The 21591-nt window shown below is 44.4% G+C and overlaps 1 long non-coding RNA gene across 1 annotated transcript in view; it reads right to left on the bottom strand.

Moving 5' to 3' along the window:
* Window positions 1–3916: 3916 nt before the first annotated feature.
* The window catches only part of LOC122464757, a 30749-nt gene continuing 13074 nt past the window's right edge, over window positions 3917–21591 (bottom strand). The window contains exon 3 of the long non-coding RNA XR_006289094.1: window positions 3917–3959. This is a non-coding gene — a long non-coding RNA (uncharacterized LOC122464757). The remainder of the gene's footprint in view (window positions 3960–21591) is intronic.

Genomic DNA, 21591 nt, shown 5'->3' with positions numbered 1-21591 from the left:
TTCCCATCCCACAGCTACAACTTACTCTTAACACCTCTTTTATTGTTGTTTTAACTGACTCATTCCTGGGGGGGAGATGGGGATAAACTCCTTAATGTGCACATATACAGTCCACCTTTGGCATGAATGGTGTCAGACAGGAAATTCACATTGGTTCTAACCAGGGTCTAACAGAACTGTCCCCTTGTCTTCAGAGACTGGGAGAATCATGGCTGCAGTTTTAACTGAAAAGTGACCAGCACTTGCCCTTTTCATCAGAGCTTTTCTCCAGAGGATTTTCTCTATACCAGAGGTAGGCAACCTATGGCACGCATGCCAAAGGCGGCACACGAGCTGATTTTCAGTGGTACTCACAGTGCCCGAGTCCTGGCCACCAGTCCAGGGGGCTCTGCATTTTAATTTAATTGTAAATGAAACTTCTTAAACATTTTAAAAACCTTATTTACTTTACATACAAACAATAGTTTAGTTATATATTAAACACTTATAGAAAGAGACCTTCTAAAAACGTTAAAATGTATTACTGGCCCGCGAAACCTTAAATCAGAGTGAATAAATGAAGACTCACCACACCACTTCTGAAAGGTTGCCGACCCCTGCTCTATCCCTTTGCCATGGCATTCAAACATCAGAGGAAAATGAGGTGGCAAGGTTATATGAATAATGCTACTGTTGCATTTACCTTCATCTGCCTCCTATAAATATACTTGCTAGAACGCTGGTTGCATGAATGCTGGGTCATGGTGCGCTTGTATAGCTGTTGGCTCACAACAGTTCATTACTATTTGAAATGGGTTCTGGCTCCCCACTGCCTGTTGCTGTATCAGCCATTCTAGTAAGCATGACTTCAAAATCACAAATAGATACTATTTCCTCAATGAAGCCACAAATTCTAACAAGCTCCTGGACACAAGAGTGAACCATTCTAAGTATACTGTTCCATTCATTTGGTAATGGTCCCTAAGAATCCTGAATGAAAGCCAGAGAAGTATCATGAATGCTGCAGTGGTTTACCCTTCCACTAAAACAGATGCAGCCATTTTCTCAGTTACCCCTTGCTGGCAGGGTAGCTTAGTCTCCTAGCTAAACCAAACGCCCTTCGAGGATAATGAAAGTTTAAAAGGAAACAGAATTTTAATGATAATTCAGCCCTCCTCTTGGCTGCAGCTCCCTCCCAAAGCTCTGTACACTTGATTGTTCCTCAGTCCAGGGAAATGCAGGGACACCTCTACCAGAAGTGTTGACCATGGCCCTTAAGGGAAATGAGTGGTCCAATTCTTCAGCCTCCACTTCAGCTCTTTGTTCAGGGTTTCTTCCTGCACTTTCCCCTGGGGTCCTGCCCACCCCAGTACCCTCTCACTAGCCATTTCAAAATACAAACCTTTCCCTTCTTGGCTTTCCCTCTCCATCCATTCAGCTCCTTATGTTGCTACTGCTATGGCCAACCAACCAGCCAGCAGTCTAGGAGCAGGAGAGATCCACAACCTGATCCCTCTCAAGCTCACTCACTCTGTGTTGGGCAAAGGGCAACTTTCAGCTGCCCCCCCTTACCTTGCTGAGAGAAAGAGGGAGCACTGATAAAGCTCTTCTATAATGTCATTGACCAGCAGGTACTGTATGACAGGCACCTTGGTTGTTTACACAGCTGAGTGTCTTCCATATGCACCAGTTCAAAGACCAGTCCCTCTCTAGCCACCTTACTCAACATATACTGCAAAAACGTTCTATTCCTCATTTGTTTATGACTTACTGAGAAACTGGTATAATGACCAAGAGCAAACTGAGGGGGAAAAATATTATCACTGTCTCCAATATTGTGTCTGCAGGGAACACACACAGGAACACAGATACCCTCCCACTAACAGCACAAGAAGAAGAACTTCCGCCGACATGCACAGGCAGAAATTGTGGAAAAGCAACATCACTTGCCTCATAACCTAAGTTCTAAAGAACGCAATGCCATCCACAGCCTCAGAAACAACCCTGACATTATAATCAAAGAGGCTGTTGTCATCATGAACAGGTCTGACTACCAAAAGGAGGCTGCCAGAAAACTCTCAATACCAGATTTTAAAGGCCACTTTCCTCAGATTCTACTGAGGAATACACTAAGAAACTGCACCAACTACTCAGGACACTTCCTACACTAACACAGGAACAAATCAACGTACCCTTAGAGCCCCAACCGGGGTTATTCTATCTACTACCCAAGATCCACAAACCCGGAAATCCTGGACGCCCCATCATCTCAGGCATTGGCACTCTCACTGAAGGACCATCCGGATATGTGGACTCTCTACTCAGACTCTACACCACCAGCACTCCCAGATATCTCCGTGACACCACTGATTTCCTGAGAAAACTACAATGCATTGGTGATCTTCCAGAAAACACCATCCTAGCCACCATGGATGTAGAGGCTCTCTACACAAACATCCCACACACAGATGGAATACAAGCTGTCAGGAACAGTATCCCTGATGATGCCACAGCACAACTGGTTGCTGAGCTCTGTGACTTTATCCTCATGCACAATTATTTCTAATTTGGTGCCAATATATACCTCCAGACCAGTGGCACCACTATGGGCATCCGCATGGCCCCTGGAACAACGCTTCCTCAGCTCTCATCCACTCATGCCCCTTCTCTACCTACGCTACATTGATGACATCTTCATCATCTGGACCCATGGGAAGGAAACCCTGGAAGAATTCCACCACGATTTCAATAGCTTCCACTCCACCATCAACCTCAGCCTGAACCAATCTATGTGGGAGGTCCACTTCCTAGACACCATGCTGCAAATAAGTGACGGTCACGTTAACACCACCCTATACCGAAAACCCACGGACCGCTATGCCTACCTTCATGCCTCCAGTTTCCATCCTGGACACACCACACGATCCATTGTCTACAGCAAAGCGCTGAGGTACAACCACATTTGCTCCAACCCCTCAGACAGAGACCAACACCTACAAGATCTTCACCAAGCATTCTCAAAACTACGATACCCACACGAGGAAATAAGGAAACAGATCAACAGAGCCAGACGTATACCCAGAAGCCTCCTGCTGCAAGACAAGCCCAGGAAAGAAACCAACAGAACTCCACTGGCCATCACATACAGTCCTCAGTTAAAACCTCTCCAATGCATCACCAGTGACCTGCAACCCATCCTGGACAACGATCCCACACTTTCACAGGCCTTGGGAGGCAGGCCACTCCTCGCCCACAGACAACCCACCAACCTGAAGCATATTCTCACCAGCAACTACACACCGCACCATAGTAACTCTAACTCAGGAACCAATCCATGCAACAAACCTCGATGCCAACTCTGCCCACATATCTACACCAGCGAGACCATCACAGGACTTAACCAGATCAGCCACACCATCACCGGTTCATTCACCTGCACATCCACCAATGTAATTTACGCCATCATGTGCCAGCAATGCCCCTCTGCTATGTCCATTGGCCAAACTGGACAGTCCCTACGTAAAAGGATAAATGGACATAAATCAGATATTAGGAACGGCAATATACAAAAACCTGTAGGAGAACACTTCAACCTCGCTGGACACACAATAGCAGATTTAAAGGTAGCCATCCTGCAGCAAAAAAACTTCAGGACCAGACTTCAAAGAGAAACTGCTGAGCTTCAGTTCATTTGCAAATTTGACACCATCAGCTCAGCATTAAACAAAGACTGTGAATGGCTAGCCAACTACAAAAGCAGTTTCTCCTCCCTTGGTGTTCACACCTCAACTGCTAGAAGAGGGCCTCATCCTCCCTGATAGAACTAACCTCATTATCCCTAGCCTGATTCTTGCTCGCATATTTATACCTGCCTCTGGAAATTTCCACTACATGCATCCGAGGAAATGGGTATTCCCCCCTCAAAAGCTTATGCTACAATACGTCTGTTAGTCTATAAGGTGCCACAGGACTCTTTGCCGCTTTTACAGATCCAGACTAACACAGCTACCCTTCTGATACTTGACACAGGAACACGTTTGTTTAAAGTGTGGTTCTAATCTGAAAAGAGATACTGTAAAATGGTTCCATGTTTATTGTCGTTCAGTGATTTCTGCATCAAATGTGTTCAATTTACAAGGCTCTTTTTTTTTTCTAATTGCCAGTCTTACAAACTCAGTCAAGATGTCAGGTAGGTTTTTTGTTTTGTTTTTTACATAACCACCAGTAAAAGGTTCTGCAGGTCAAGTAACACCTATTTACTACAGCCCCATTTCCTTCCATTTATACCCTCAGTGATACATGTACAAGCCCATTGTTTTCAGTGGGGCTGAACAGGTATAACTGACTATAACTATTAAACCGTTGTGTATAATGCATAAGATTTGAACCAAGGATTTCTTTCTCTCTTAGCTGTTGGCTAAATTGGCTTTGCGCGGCTAGTAAAATTTTATTTTTGTCATTAAAATCTACAGCTATAACTTGGAATACACAAAGGGAGCAGATCCATGAAGAAAGAAATTGCACAGTCATTTTTAAAGAGCAAAGAGCACTTACAATGAGGGTAGACGTACAGCTAAACATAATTTTTTTTTTGCAAATTGCATAATTGGGATTATTTGTTGAACTTGTGATTTATAAAGAAAATTAATAGCTTCATAGATTATAAAGCCAAAAGGGATCATCCAGTCAGACCTCCTGCATAACACAAATCAGAGGGCTTCCCCAAATTAATTTGTGCTTCAGGCCCAATAGATGCAGTAGAACTAGACCATATCTTTTAGAAAAACTTCCATTCTTGATTTTAAAATTTCCAGTGATGGAGAATCTACTTTAACCCTTGGTAAAAATGACATAAAATGACACAGCTCCATGTGAAATTGATACACTCTAAGCCATTATACGCTCTTACTCTTAATGAGATGGGGATTTCTTTGTCTGTTTTGGTTTGTTTGTTTTTGTTATTGTTTCACTTTTTCAGTTCATAAAATATAGGGCTTTGTGACAGGATGTACTTACCCCACACTGGACAAGGAGGGGTTAACCCCGTACTCTGGGCAGAGGAAGCTATGCCCCTCACCCCTGCTGGGCATGCTCCCAGTGGAGCATCAGTATAAAAGGGAGTAGCCCAGTTAAATCAAGGCAGACTGCTGAGGAGAGAGGATGTAGGTTGCAGGTTCCCACCCTGGAGCTGCCGGAGCCCCAGACTGTGGAGGCCAAGCCTGCCGAGACACAGGTGAAAACCCAGCTACCTGTGGACATGCAGGAGGGATCCAAACCGTCGAAAACTTCACTGACCGGAGACCCCAGTGACCCAGGAGATCAGCAAACTATACCAGTGATCCAGTCGTAGGACCAGGAACTAAGTCAGCCTGTTTCAGTCAGATCCCCGCTGACCCAGTGGTGAGTACACTCGCTGCTGACAGGACCCTGGGCTGGGACCCAGTGGAATAGGGTCCCCTACCCTGGCCACCACCCTTCCCCTTGGGTGGTGGCCCATCCCCCTCTGGCCTTTAGACCACACGGCCCTGTGAGAGAAGGCAGCCATATTGACTCTGGCTGTTAGGCCACAATGCCCTGAGGCTAAGGGTGGACTTAGCTGTAGGGCTATAACTCCCCTTTCCCCACCCCAAAGTGAGGAGGAGGTGTACTTACCCTGCAACAGGCTTACTGAATAATATGAATTAAATAGGATATGGAGATTTTTTCCTAATGATGAATAAATAATATAAAAGTCAAATATACGTAGTGATGGAGGTTTGTATGATAGGCAATTTCCTTTGGGAGCCATCTTAAAATGAAAGTCAATTTTATTTCTCAATAAAATTTGTTATAAATAAGAATTGATTTGGCAAATTTAATTGTATAATCAAGAAAATCATTTTAAGGTTATTTTAACCTGATTTGCCATTTCTTATCTTACTATTTATTTTGGCCTATTTTTCATTTGGATTACTTAAATATTTCCCTGGAGATGTTCCTATCTATAGAATATCTTACAAATTACTAGGTTCACAAAAATTCAGTGAGTGATACTGACTTTTACAAGAAAATCACTCAAACTCTAATTCTGTCTCACTGCATTGCAATGGTGGCTACATTTCTCAATTGTATTTAAATTTTAGTTACTAACTTTATTATTCCAAGTCAGTCTGAAATCATGGGCTATTTTGAAATCATTATTCCAAATCAGTCTAAAATCATGAAATTATGTTCTTTTGTGGTTTTCTTTTTTAAGGGTAACTTACTTAGATAGACAGAGAAGCGCTTTAAGAAGAAAATGTATTTAGTGACACCCCATTGCAAGACATATTTCACAAAGACATAGAAGTATTCAAGCTAAAGAATACATAGCCCAAGACCAGGATTCATAATGAAACTGAAAATAAGTGATCAATTGTGTGAGACAAGGTGGGTGAAGTAATATCTTTTATTAGGCCAAATTTTGTTGGTGAAAGAGACAAACTTTCAAGCTACACAGAGTTCTTCTTCAGGTCTTGTCTCTCTAAGAGCCTGTGACCAATGCCGCTACAACAACAATGATCAGTGTTTGCCATCTTAATTTAGAGATATGGGTTAGAAAGGGATATTCTGATAGGAGTAAAAAGGAATAAAAATTTTAAATCTTGTATAGAAGTACTGGAAATAATATTGAAAAAATGTTGCAAGACTTAATTAACAGAGTAGAGTATGAAGATGTCATACAAAATGTCAGTCCACGGAGGAAAGTACATCATAAGGAAACGACATCGCATAAATATAGATGATAATACCAGAAGTCCAAGGAAGACAAGGAGGTGGTGGCATGTTAATCAAAGACACTTCACAAAGCTATATCAAATCACAAAAGAATTAGAAATTCAGGGTTGGTAGCATAAGCGCTGACTCCACGGGTGGAGCACCCACTGAAAAAAAAAATAGTGGGTGCTCAGCACCCACCGGCGGCCCCACTGATCAGCTCCTCCCCCTCCAGTGCCTCCCACCCAGCAGTGATCAGCTGTTCAGCAGTGTGCGGAGGCACTGAGGGGGAGAGGGAGGAGCGGGGGCAGGAAAAGGCGGAATGAGGGCGGGGTGCGCTTCAGGGAGGGGGTGGAATGGGACAGAAAGAGGTGGTGCGCAGAGGGGGCAGGAAGAGCGGGGTGGGGGTAGGGCCTTGGGGGAAGTGGTTGAGTGTGGGCGGGGCCTAGGGCGGAGCCGGGGTCTAGCACACACCCCTCCCCGCCCCCGGGGAAATTAGAAAGTCAGTGCCTCTGTTTGGTAGTAGAAACTGCTACCTTTTAAGTCTCAAAATAGAAAGGAGATAGAAGGCGATATTGCCATTGTTGGAGCCTGCTGTTGCTTTGCATTTTGGGAGTACAAACAATAGGCAACATATGGAATAAGACAGAATCTGAAGGATTTGACATTGGAAACCTATTTAAGGTTTTTCTAAAATATTTAGGGAATCTACCAAGAGCTAGAATCCCAATCTCAGATACAACCAAAACATCCAATAAACCCAAGATAAATTCAAAAACGAAACCTGTAATACCACTACAGAGCACATCAGAGGCAAGGGAATCCCTTCCACCATGAGAAAAAGAGAATGCTTAAACTAAGATGGAGCTGTAACTTGAAATTTAGGTCACTTACGGAGCTATGATCCAGAGAAAATACTGATATGTTTCAGAACAACCACTGACGCTAACCTATCCAGGCTTTTCAAGACAATAAAGACTGCAGGCAGTGAGGTACCAGAAAATAGAACCTTGAGGAAGTCACAACACCAAAATAGCTCCTGAGAAAGCCATCATAATAAAAAGCAAAGAGAAAAGCTTTCAGGAATGAAATAAAATGGAGCTGAAGAATTAAAGAAGTCTAAAAAAAATGACACACAGTCTTTTAAAGTACCAGTGCAAAAATAAATTTGATATATCATAGTATTCAGGAGAGCATCTGTCAAAATATTTATTTGATAGAGTTGTGTGGAATGTTCATTTTCTTCAGGGAATTCAAAAGTAAAAATCATATTAAATAGATCTAAATATTTCAGATCAGTTCTCAAGGCTGAATCTTGGCTCTATAGTAGTCAAAGGTAACTATGTAACATATCACTTAAACCAGCTTCTGTACCAGGTGGCTGGAGGGTGGCTAATGTGATGCCAATCTTTTTAAATGGCCCCAGAGGCAATCCTGAGAATTACAGGCTGGTAAACCTAACTTCATTACCAGGCAAATTGGTTGAAACGATAGTAAGAAACAGAATTATCAGACACAAATGAACACAATATGTCGGGGAACAGTCTACACTGCTTTCAGAAAGGAAAATCATGTATTAGAATCACCAGCCTATTAGTATTCTTTGAAGGTGTCAACAAACATGAGGACAAGAGTGATCCAGTGGATCTGGTGTACTTAGATTTTCAGAAAGCCTTTGACAAAGTCCCTCACCAAAGGCTCTTAAGCAAAGTAAACTGTCCTGGGATAAGAGGGAAGGTCCTCTTATGGATCAGCAACTGGTTAAAAGATAGGAAACAAAGGGTAGGATTAAATGGTCAGTTTTCAGAATGGAGAGAAGTAAATAGTGGTGTCCCCCAGGGGTCTGTACTGGGACTAGTACTGTTAACATGTTCATAAATGGTCTGGCAAAGGGGGTAAACAGTGAGGTGGCAACATTTGCAGATGATACAAAACTACGCAAGATAGTTAAGTCAAAAGCAGACTGCGATGAGTTACAAATGGAGCTCATAAAACAGGGTGACTGGGCAACAAAATGGCAGATGAAATTCAATGTTGATAAATGTAAAGTATTGCACATTGAAAAACATGATCCCAACTATACATATAAAATGGTGGGGTCTAAATTAGCTGTTACCACTCAAGAAAGAGATCTTGGCATCATTGTGGATAGTTCTCTGAAAACATCCACTCAATGTGCACCAGCAGTCAAAAAAGCGAACAGAAGGTTGGGGATCATTCGGAAAGGGATAGATGGTAAGACAGAAAATAGCATATTGCCTCTATATCAATCCATGGTACACCCACATATTGAATACTGTGTGCAGATGTGGTCACCCCATCTCAAAAAAGATACGCTGGAATTGGAAAAGGTACAGAAAAGGGCAACAAAAATGATCTGGGGCATGGAACAGCTTTTGTATGAGGAGAGATGAAAGAGATTGGGAGCTTTCAGCTTGAAAAAGGGACAACTAAGAGGAGATATGATAGAAGTCTATAAAATCATGAATGGTGTGGAGAAAGTGAATAAGGAAGTGTTATTTACTCCTTCTCATAACACAAGAACCAGGGGTTCAATGAAATAAACAGGCAGTAAGTTTAAAACAAAAGAAAACACTTCACACAACGCACAGTCAGCCTGTGGAACTCGTTGCTAGGAGATGTTGTGAAGGCCAAAAGCATAACTGGGATCAAAAAAAGAATTAGCTGAGTTCATGGAGGATAGGTCCACCAATGGCTATTAGCCAAGAGGGTCAGGGATGCAATCCTATGCTCTGTAGTGTCCCTAGCCTCTGACTGCCAGAAGCTGGGAGTGGAGGACAGGGAATGGATCATTCTATAACTGCTCTGATCTATTCATTCCCTCTGAAGCACCTAGCACTGGCCAGTGTCAGAGAACAGTATAGTGGGCTAGATGGACCATTATTCTGACCCAGTATGGCCATTCTTATATTCTTAGTTTTGTAACTTAAGTCCCTTGGCCCACAGTTATAAAGCTATTCATATTATAATGCAAGGCCCCTGCTAGCAGTCCTGTATCCTGGACAAACAAAGAGTTTAGCAGTCACCAACCCAGAGTACCTGGTGCCCAAAGGGTAGATATAAGGGCTGAGCTACATACCAGTTCTTTGTCCTGGTGTAACTAAATAAATGTAGATAAGCCTTTAGTATCTCTTTACTCATAATATCCCTATGCCTTTTGAGGGGTGTTTCTTAGGGAAACAAGAGGAAAGAAGATGGAGGATCTAATCTTTATAATTTGTTGACATCAAAATAAGACAAAATTCTCACAAGTGAATTATGCCTGGCATATACCTGCCTGCCTGCTGACTATACCCCCATTTTAAGGTATTCATTCATTAGAATTTATTAGCCATGAATATCTTTAGCTGCAGACACATTACAAAATATATAGAAAGTATTGAATATGATATCAAAAGTGTGTCCAGAGAAGGTCTACCATACACCTACATATTAGCTACTATGTTACCTACCATACACACATGTCACCAGGTTAGTCACCATCTCTCCTGCCATATACCCATATTTCACACTACGTAGATATCCATGTTAGTATGTCTTGGCAATATGAACTGCAAGGAGTGCTGCAAAGCATAGTTGATGTTAGGGATGGAAGACAAGTGCAAGCTATTATCATGCAGTTAAGGTTAGAAAACATGGTTTTATTGCCCATTTTAATCTCTCTCTCTCTCTTTGTAATTTAAGGGCTAAACCTTTTAATTAATATTTTTCACATTAGGAAAAATATCCATGATTTTGAAGTGACTTTCCTTCTGGTTGCCTTAGCACAGGGGTGGGCAAACTACGGCCTGGGGGCTGGATCCGGCCTGCCAGCCATTTTAATCTGGCCCTCGAACTTGCGCTGGGGAGCAGGGTCTGGGGCTTGTCCCGCTCCAGCGCTCCAGCCGGGGAGCAGGGTCGGGGGCCGCTCCACATGGCTCCCAGAAGTAGCGGCATGGCCCTACTCCAGCTCCTACGCGTAGGGGCAGCCAGGAGGCTCTACTCTCCACTCTGCACGCTGTCCCCTCCCCAAGTGCCGCCCCCGCAGCCCCACCCCAGAGCCCACACCCCCAGCCAGAGCCTGCATACCTTCCTGCCCCCCAAACCCCTGCCCCAGCCCTGATCCCATTCCTGCCCTCCAAACCCCACGGTCCCCACCCAGAGCACCCTCCTACACCCCAAACGCCTCATCCCCAGCCCCACCCCAGAGCCTGCACCCCCAGCCAGAGCCCTTACCCCGCCCCCCGCACCCCACTCCCCGCCCCAGCCTGGAGCCCCCTCCCGCACCCTGAACTCCTCATTTCTGGCACCACCCAAGAGCCCACACCCCTAACCAGAGCCCTCACCCCCTCCTGCACCTCAACCCCAATTTTGTGAGCATTTATGGCCCACCATACAATTTCTATTCCCAGATGTGGCCCTTGGGCCAAAAAGTTTGCTCACCCCTGCCTTATCAGGTTTCTTGTCAGAAAATTTAAACCTGGACAGGTCTGCAGGTGGCCAGAAACACATTAGAGTAGGGCTGTCTACTACAAGTGAAACTAATATATAAGAAAACAGAAAATCTCACAGGGATTTTGCCAGGCATTAACAGTTGACTGGATAGCAAGTGGTTGTAAGTATAAATTTCACTGAAACATATTTATTAGTGCTCCCTGCCCCTGTCTTTCTGGAATTATGAAGTGTTCTTGACATTAAACAACCCCCTTCCAAGACTATATTTGAAAGAGGCAGAAAAAAAGAGCCCATATATATTACCCCTTTTTGACCTGAGCAGTTGGCCAATATTTGGGGTCCTATGGGTTATTTTTGTTAGGAGTAGAAATTGATGCTAGAATCAACATTTCTGAAGTAACTCTGTTTATTTACAAAGAATGTACAAAGTCCTGTTTCTCCAAACGCAAAAGAAATAAAAACAACAGGAAATTGCTATTTGCTCAGAGTTCCAAGCCTCTTTTCAGCTAGCATTGTACCTAAAAAGCTTTCTACATGGGCTTCTTCTCAGGACTATTCACTCAGTATTTCTTTTGTCTGTCTCCTTGGCTTTCTCTTCCTTCTCTGTGTCTGTTTCTGTGGTTTTTCACTACAGGTAGAGACACGCACAGTTCCACCAATCAATGCCCTGTCCCCTAAGTTTGCTATAGTGGTCCTTATGGAAATCCCTTGGGCCACATGGTTCAACTTCTATTCAAGCCTTACCATGTGTCTGTTTCTGGTGGTACTCTTATTATTTCAGCTATCTGGTTCCATAAAAGGAGCACGATTGCTTTTTATACTTACCCTGAATGAAAGGCACCACCAGCTTCAAGGTTCAACCTAACCCATAACAATATAATAAAAGGAAAGAGCATTTACTAACTACTCATTTCCTTCTCTTCCCTTTATAACACCTTATTGTTTAAGGAGCACAAGAGAGTTAGGGCTGATCTACACTAGAATGTTAGGTCAGCTTAACTACCTCTTTCAGGGCTGTGAAAAATGTCAAGCCCTGTGTGATGTAATTAAACTTACCTAAGCCCAGGTGTAGACGCCATTAGGTTAACAGAAGAATTCTTCCGTCAACCTATCTACCACCTCTCGGAGAGATGGATTTACTACAGCGATGGCAGAATCCCATCTGTTGCTGTAATGTTAGCACTACAATTGCACAGCTGCATCTTTCATGTGCTCCTGAAGCATTTCTAGTGTGGACATACCCTTAAGCACCCAACGTCTATGAATTTTAATGGGAATTGGGACATTCAAATCCCTTAGGAACCTTTGAAAATCTCAGTTGTAATTAATTCACTCTTAAAACTAATACAGTACCTACTCCTAGTGCAGCAGTTTGTCAACCGGAGCTTATAGCATGCTCTTGAAACATACACATATACCTGACACTATTCAGTTTTCAAACTTAAAATATTTTTAAAAGAACAATGTTTGCAAATTTACCAAATATTTCTTCCCTACTCCGCAAACTACCCACACTTTTTACTGGAATTTACAGTCTCCAAGTGAGTGTTAGATCCAGAAAGTTTACAAAGCTACTGTAAGTGGTTTTCAGAATGGATGTGTGTGTCTGATGTTTGCTTTTAAGAACTTTCATTAATAAATAAACATATCCATAAATGTGCTGAATAAAACAAAGGCAAGAGAGACATACATTTCAGCCATTCACTACCAGGAAAAACACGAAAGGATTTCTTTACACAGACTTTTCCTGTAAGTTACATGACAGAATTTCATAAATCTTCTCTTTGACCTAGTTTAGCCATATGCTGCATTTTCCTGTTAAAATATTCACGCACAATTAAATATCCACAGGCAGTCACAGAGGAACAGAGATCATGTAGAGCCAGGAGGAATCTGCTACAGGGAACGAGCTGTTTTTCTCTCATGATGTAAGTTACAGAGCACCCCTTAAATGGCCAATGCAAATTAAACCTGCTGAAAATCAGCTTTACCTTACTCTTTCCTCCCACCCTTTCTCCACCAATCATTCCTCCTCCTCCCCATAAATACCAAGAACAAATTGTTGGAGTCATGCAATCACAAACTCCATTGGAATACAACTTCAGATTTATGTTTTAGATTCTTTTTCATAATAGACTCTTGTACTGGATGAAGATGAGAGGAAAATAATTTAATTTAAATAAGAGACCGTCTTCAACAAACATCTATAACATTTAACTATCACAGTTGGAGGGGAGAGGGAAAGACCATTATAAACAAAACAGAAGAATCTCTATGAAATATTTTTATATGCCACATATGGAAAAAAGCACTTCCATCTTTAATGTCATCTGTTCTGAATTATAGATATAATGCATGTTAAAATCTAGATCAAATGATATGTTCATCCTCTGGATGATAATATATTTATTAAAACTTTTAAGCATTTTTTGTTGACAGATTTATGTAGCCTTTATTTGTAAACCATATTCTGCTAGCCCTATATTCAGTGTGTTCAGCCAATCTTATGGCATACTAAAAAGTCCTACCACATGGTAGAACAATCATAAATCTAAATTAGAATCCGGTTCTATACTTTCTTGGTTTTTTTTTCTTTAAAAGCTTCTTGGCAGAGTTGTCCTAAAATATGAATTCCACTCACAGGTTAGAAAAGAGTTGCTGAGATGTTTAGATCCAGAAATATGTATTTTATTAATATGAAACATCTCATCTTGCCAACTGTTTCTGATTCTAAATCCAGGAGAAAAAGGAGACCCAGTATCTCTCCTATTCAGACTCTTTCTTGGCTTTTGCTTCCTCAAGGATTCTCTCTGACCAAATGTTTTGTTATGAGAATTCTAGTGTTGTCATGATTATTTCCCTTTTTCAAGAGATCAGAAAACTGTTCTGCACAGAGTGAATCATTATCCAAATCCTATATGGTGGGGATTATCGCATTTGCAAACCCGTTAAGATCTAGGTCTTCTGTGATGTTTGCCATAACTTTATTTTTCAGGGAACTTCACTTTTTGTTCTCCAATTTTTTTTATCTGCATATATTGACTTAAAGGTTTGACTTCTGCCCAGTCAATTTCTTGCACTTCAGTTTTACTGCTATGTATGCAGTCATCTTGATTGTTTTTACTCCCATTTACTGTCCGGATAAGTCAGTGTATTTTGAATGCCATCAGTTCCTTCATGTAAAGCCCCAAGTAATCCTGGGAGGGGAATATCCATTGAAATCAAGAGTTACACCAATTTATGCCAGCTAAGGCTCTGGCCCATGGTTTTTACTCCAGATTGTATTTGCTCCCAATCATTCAAAGCAAATAACTGTTAAATATTAGTAATAATATGTGAATACACAGGAGCTCCTGAAGAAACTAAAACGACAGTTCAGCTCTACTCTCTTCATTCTCAAACTATTTTAATGCAATCCAGAGCAAGTCACTTAACCTCCCTGACTGTGAAATCCTGACTACATTGAAGTCAGTAACAAAACTTCCATTGACTTCAATGGGACCAGGATGTCACCCTGGGTCTCGGTTTCCTTATCTGTAAAAGAGAGATAATTAACAGACAAAAATGCCATTACCTTTAAGTTAATACTGAGTTAACATTAAAGCTGAATCATGTGCCTCAAAGGGCATTCCAGTTTAAAAGACAATTGAAAGAAAAGGTAGATAAATATTCAAATATCCTTACAGTTGTGACTTTTGCAACCCACCTGATATGCACTTAGGTGATGAGACCAATATTCTAAGGAATAAGCTACCAGGAAGCAAGTCATCTCCTTTTATGTGTTCCAAAAATCTGCAAAGCAGTGAGTCATAACAGCTCTAGGCTCTGAGCTGGGCAAGAGGGCCAGGCACTCTTCAATGCTAGAAGGAAGGAGGCTGACATGAGTCAGACAGACTGAAACATGTAACCCTTTGAACTTTGAACTCTCTTAGAAAAAGGTTTGTCAGTGTTTTACTGGTGTGCATTAAAAAATTTCTACAGCAAGTATTTTGTGTTCTCATTTTCTCTGTATTTTTATTCACTGCACCCCACTCAGGAGCTGTGCTTCAAGAGAACAGTTTCCCTGCTCTACAGGGGCTTCCAAGTCTCACCCTCATGAGTGGAGGAAACTTTACACTATGAACATGACAAAGACTCCTTCATGCTTTTTCCCTTCCTGTGTTTTTTTCCCAGAAAGCAGAACATGTGATGCTTAGTCCCTAAGCAAGTATGACTGGAAGGGAAGTAATGTAGCACTGTTTTGTAATTAACGCTGATTGTTATATCCGAGATATTTTCAAGATACCCTTTGAAAAGTTCTCCATTCTAAAATGTCATATCCTGCACTGTGGTATCATGCTCAGAATTCAATAAGGACACAAGTGACAGCTCATATAAGTGCAGCACAGACACTGATTCTAATTTCAGCATTATGGTCAGGTGGGTTGCTTGAGGTCAGGAAGGGAGAAATTTGGAATGCCAGGCAAGTGGAGGGCAAGGAGCAATGGGTATCTCCTCCCTCAGTGACATTTGTCCTAAAGCTTTCCCTCCCGCCCACCCGGTAATTCCAAATCCCTAGCGTACCATGCCTCCAGCTAGAAAAACCTTCTACTCAACACAGTTTATTTTTTCCCCTTCCTCCCCTGCTAATATTCTTAAGAAAATCTACCAGGTTTTTATTGAAAAATCTAGTCACCCTAGTTAAAAATCTTTGCTCAGACTGAAAAACAGAAGTCACTAATTTAACTTCCCTAGACTAAGGGCATGGTTACACTTGCAAATGTAGAGCGCTTTGAGTTAAACCAGGCTTCAGAGAGCGCAGCAGGGAAAGCGCTGCAGTCTGTCCACACTGACAGCTGCAAGCGCACTGGCCTGTCCACATTTGTGGCACTTGCAGCTGCATTGGGAGCAGTACATTGTGGGCAGCTATCCCACAGAGCACCTCTTCCCATTCTGGTGCTGTGGCTTGTGGGAAGGGTGCGGGAGGTGCGGGACATTCTGGGTCCTGTCCCAATGCCCCGTGATGCATCGGTTTGCATCCCAGCAATCCCTCTGCTTCCATCCACAATTGGTGCCATCTTTCAATGTTTTTTGTACTGCACACTCTGTCTTCCCTTTTGGTCTGTGGGAATGGAGCCCAAACTGCTGAGGAATATGCTGATGAGTCTCTCCAGCACATCACGTTTGGCAGTTGAGTTACTCCTTAAGGTCCAAAGTGACAGTGAGCACTCCAACGATATCGACGCGAGTAATGCATGCGACATGAGATTGCTTGTGGCATTCACAAACATGCTCACCACCATGGAACACCGCTTTTAGGCTCGGGAAACAAGCACTGAGTGGTGGGATCACATCGTCATGCAAGTCTGGGATGATGAGCAGTGGCTGCAGAACTTTCAGATGAGAAAAGCCACTTTCATGGGACTGTGTGAGGAGCTCACCCCCACCCTGCGGCACAAGGACGCGAGATTGACCTGCCCTGACCATGGAGAAGCGGGTGGCTATTGCAGTCTGGAAGCTGGCAACTCCAGAGAGCTACCGATTGGTTGCTAACCAGTTTGGAGTGGGAAAGTCGACCGTTGGAATCGTGCTGATGCAAGTTTGCAGGGCCATTAATCGCATCCTCCTCAGAAGAACCATGACTCCGGGTAACGTGTATGACATTGTGGCTGGCTTTGCACAAATGGGTTTCCCTAACTGCAGAGGCGCAATAGATGGGACGCATATTCCAATTCTGGCACCAGCCCACCTAGCCTCCAAGTACGTTAATCGGAAGGGCTATTTCTCTGTGGTTCTTCAGGCGCTTGTGGATCTCCGTGGGCGTTTCATTGATATTAACGCAGGCTGGCCCGGAAAGGTACATGATGCACGCATCTTTTGGAACACTGGCCTGTTCAGGAAACTGCAAGCCAGGACTTTTTTCCCAGACCAGAAGATCACCGTAGGGGAAGTCAAAATGCCCATTGTGATCCTTGGAGACCCTGCTTACCTTTTAATGCCATGGCTCATGAAACCCTACACAGGGAGCCTTGACAGCAGCAAGGAGCAGTTCAACAACAGGCTGAGCCGGTGCAGAATGACTGTAGAGTGTGCTTTTGGCCTTTTAAAAGGCCGCTGGTGCTCTCTGTATGGGAAGCTGGACGTGGCCAATAACAGTATCCCCGCGGTTATATCCGCGTGCTGTACCCTTCATAACATTTGTGACGGGAAGGGTAAAAGATTCACTCAGGCATGGAACTCAGAGGTTCAACACCTGGAGGCTGAATTTGAACAGCCAGAGAGCAGGGCTATTAGAGGGGCCCAGCACGGGGCTGCAAGGATTCGGGATGCCCTGAGGGAGCAATTTGAGGCTGAAAGCCACCAGTAATGTCTGGTGCCCTGCATGAGAGTGAAGTGCAGTGGTTCCAATGTTAGTAGGAATCTGTGTTTGCTACATATGATACACTGACTTGCGGTGCCTGTTGCTTTCCTGGGCTAAGGTATCTTTTACGTTATGCAATAATAAAGGATGTTTCAAAGCAAAAAAATCCATTTAATGAAAAGAAAATGCATTTATGAAAAGAAATACAACTGCTTGGGAAACACAAAGGGCAAGGGGGTGGGATGGGGTGGGGAACGGTACAATCACAGGTTTGCGTATGTCCTGTTATGCTCAGCCTTGCTGTCTGGAGTGCTGTGCAATGAGTGCTGCACTTCAGGATGGCTATACTGCATGGTGATGGGGGTTGAGTGCAGAGGGTAAGGGTCGTAGTTTTCAGGGCTGGGTGGTGAAGCTACAGGTGTTGGAGGCAGCTGGTGGCGGTAAGAACCCGGATGTTGGGGAAAGTGAGTTGGAGGTGACATGGGGGCACAAGGGAAAGAGTTTTGGGACAAGGGCTGCGGGGGGTGGGGGTGGTTGGACACAGTAGTGTTCCACCTGCATGGCTACGAGCACCTCGATTGAGTCTGCTTGGTGCTCCCATGATGCTTATGAGCCGCTCTGTGCTTTGGTGCCGGCGAGCCGCATTCTGCTGGTGGACCCTCCTTTCACACTCCTGCACTTTTTGATTTTCATTAAGGGAGTGCTGCATGACTTCATGCAGCATGTCCTCTTTGCTTCTACATGGCCTCTTCCTGATCCTTTGCAGCCTCTCGGCCAGTGATAACACAGACGGCTGAGATCTCAAGGTTGCATCTGTAAAGGCAAAATGCAACACTTAACAGAGGAAGCATTGTTCACACCAGACAGAGCAATGATTCCCCCGTACTTAAGGAGGGCAAGCACAGTCTACACAATCGCATAATTTGCCTGTCCCAAAGCGAGCGCACATAACCCCCGGGAACCCCAAAATGGTGAGTAAGCACAGGGGACTGATTCTTTCATGGCTGTACTGTCCTCTGGGTTTCTGTGCCTTGGAGAGAGCCAACAGCTGCAGAGGGCCTCTATACTGAACACTGTCCCCACATTTTCCACAGGAGTTTGTCCTGGAAGATATCTCGCTGCTGAGGGTGACCTGGGAAGCAAGGGAGGGTCTTCTACTACAATGCGGCTTCCACCCTGGCCCATATGCAGTTTGCCTGCATGCCACTATGGTCCCCCCGCCCCCCATGGCATGGACATGTTAGCCTGACTGGGACAAGGACCACAGTGGCTCTCCCATGAAACCTGCGCAAGCGCATTGCCCAAGCTCTGAATGTGACCTTTGAAGAGATCACTGAGGCTGATTACCATGATGTGAGAGAGCACATCACACCCCATTCCGCATCTAGGCATGCATGCAGCCCTAACCCTCCTCACCCCAAGAGTCTGCACCAAATAACTTCCTTCCCAAAATAAAAGCCACTTACCGGAGCCTCCTCTGGTGTTTGTCCTTCCCCAAGTACTGGCCGCTGCGACTGGCTACCTTCCTTCTGGCTTGAGAACAGCTCCTGGCTGCATGCATCTCGGGATTCTGGGGTGTCTTCCTCGACCTCAGCACCCTCACTCCCGCTTTGCTCCTCCTACTCTTCCTCCTGCCTTGTTGAACTGGGCTCTGAAGTGTCCATGGTGGTACTCGGAGTGGAGGTGGGGTTGCCCCAAAGTATCACGTCCAGCTCTTTATAAAAAAGGCAGGTAGCGGGAGCAGCACCGGAGCGGTGGTTTGCCTGGCACATTTTGCAGTAGGCATTCCGCAGCTCCTTCACTTTAATCCTGCAGTGCAGAGCGTCCCGGTCATGGCCCCTTTCCATCATGTCCCTTGATATCTGCCCGAAGGTATCGTAATTCCTACAGCTGGAACGCAGCTGGGACTGGACAGCTTCCTCCCCCCCAAACACTGATGAGGTCCAGCACCTCACCATTGCTCCATATTGGGGATTGCCGGGCGCGTGGAGGCATGGTCACCTGGAAAGATTCGCTGACAGTACTCCATGCCTGGCTGAGTAAACAGGAAGGGGATTTTCAAAATTCCCAGAGAATTTAAAGGGCAGGTCTGATGGTTGGTCACCTGAGGGCAGGGCAGTAGAGTTCAAAGTGATGACCAGAGTGGCTAGAACAGGCATTGTGGGACATGTCTGGAGGCCGATCAGGGCGCATTAACAGACCAGGGTGTCCACACTGGCACTGCGGCGCTCCAGCGGGGGCGCATCAAACATTATTCTACTCGCCGAGGTGAAGTACCAGGAGCACTCTAGCCGGGGAGTCAGAGTGCTCTACGTGCCTTGCCAGTGTGGATGCATCGTGAGATAGAGCGCACTGGGCTGCTTTAATGCGCCCTAACTCACAAGTGTAGCCATGCCCTATGGATATGTCTTCACTAGCAATGTTAAAGTGCTGCCCTGGCTCTCCCAGCGCTGTAAAAAACCATCCCCACGAGGGGAGTAGCTACCAGCACTGGGAGTGCGGCTACCAGCGCTGATGCACTGCCTACACTGGCACTTCACAGCGCTGAAACTTGCAGTGCTCATGGGTGTGTTTTTTCACACCCCTGAGCGAGAAAGTTGCAGCGCTGTAAAGTGGAAGTGTAGATAAAGCCTAATTATCTCCCTGCATTTGCAGCCTGTCGCTTAGGATTAACATTCTAAACTACGTTTGATGAGAACAATGATTTATTTGCTGAGCGAGAGAGGTGTGCTTTCCCATCTCTCACTGAGGCAACTGACTGCTTTATCATTACAGGTTGCCATTTGCCATGTATATTTGTTCCCCTTTATTAGGTTGGGGAAAGGTGTGCTCAGCCTCATTTGCTGACTGAATTATACAGAACCACAAAATTAAAGCTAAGTTATATATACAATGCTGCACAATGCCTACTTTGCTTCAAAAAAATAACCTGTGACTGGACGACTAGTGAAGTTACCATAGACAAAAAAGGGGAAGGGATGCAGATCGGGATAAGTAAACAACACGTTAGAGATCTTCTGACTAATTTGAATGAATTCAAATCAGCGGGGCCTGATGCTATTCCCCCAGAGTACAGTAGCCCGTAGGGCTAGCTTGCCTTTATTATATTCACTGCCTTGCCTTCGTTGTAGTCTGCCTTTATTATATTTAGCAGTAATGCAAGGAACCTACATGTCTGTATCCTGTAAGACATTAGCTTTATCAGCTAGCATAGTTAGCATGAGGCTTGAGGACTATGAACTTTAAACAGATAAGCGGCCTAACGGAAAACCCCAAGTATTGGGGAGCTGCAAATAGAGTGTTTAAGAGAACTTTCTGACCACAGGAACAGAAGTTCAACCTTAAGAGTGTCATGGCAATGAACTGACGTACATAACAGGTACATGGTTACATCTGCAGATACCTAACCACAAGAGGGCCAGAGCAACAAATTGATGTATATAATACAGTAAAAGCTGTTTTATCTGGCACTTCACCAACCAGAAAGCTCTATCAACTGGCATTTCTGATCTTCATTGAAAGACCAGTTTATAGGCCGATTGGCATGGAGCTAGCAGGGGGCTGTGGCAGGGGGGTGCGGGCTCTGGGAGGGGGCGCGGGGTGTGGGAGGAGGTGCAGCGTGCCAGATCCAGAAGGCGCTCACCCTGGGTGGCTCCCCGCAAGCAGCAACCTGTCCTGGCTGCTCCTAGGCAGAGGTGCGGCAGGCGGCTCTGCATGCTGCCCCCGCCTCGCCCGCAGGTGCCGCCCAAGCAACTCCCATTAGCTGCGGTTCTCGGCCAATGGGAGCTGCAGAGCTAGCACATAGGATGGGTGCAGCGCGCAGAGCTGCCTGCCACACCTCTGCCTAGGAGCATCTGGGACAGGTCGCCGGGGATAGGGGGAATGCAGTGGACATAATATACCTGGAATTTAGCAAGGTTTTTGACACAGTCCCACATGACATTCTGATAAGTAAACTGAAGAAATGTGGGCTTGGCCGAACTACCATTAAGTGGATACATAATGCTTAAACAACTGCAAACAAAAAGTAGCTATTAATGGAATTATGTTAGATTGGATAGCAGATTTATATTAAATCTCAG

The sequence above is a fragment of the Chelonia mydas genome, chromosome 2 (genome assembly GCF_015237465.2).
Source record: "Chelonia mydas isolate rCheMyd1 chromosome 2, rCheMyd1.pri.v2, whole genome shotgun sequence".
Lineage (NCBI taxonomy): Eukaryota > Metazoa > Chordata > Testudines > Cheloniidae > Chelonia > Chelonia mydas.
This window is presented reverse-complemented; position numbering and strand designations above follow the sequence as displayed.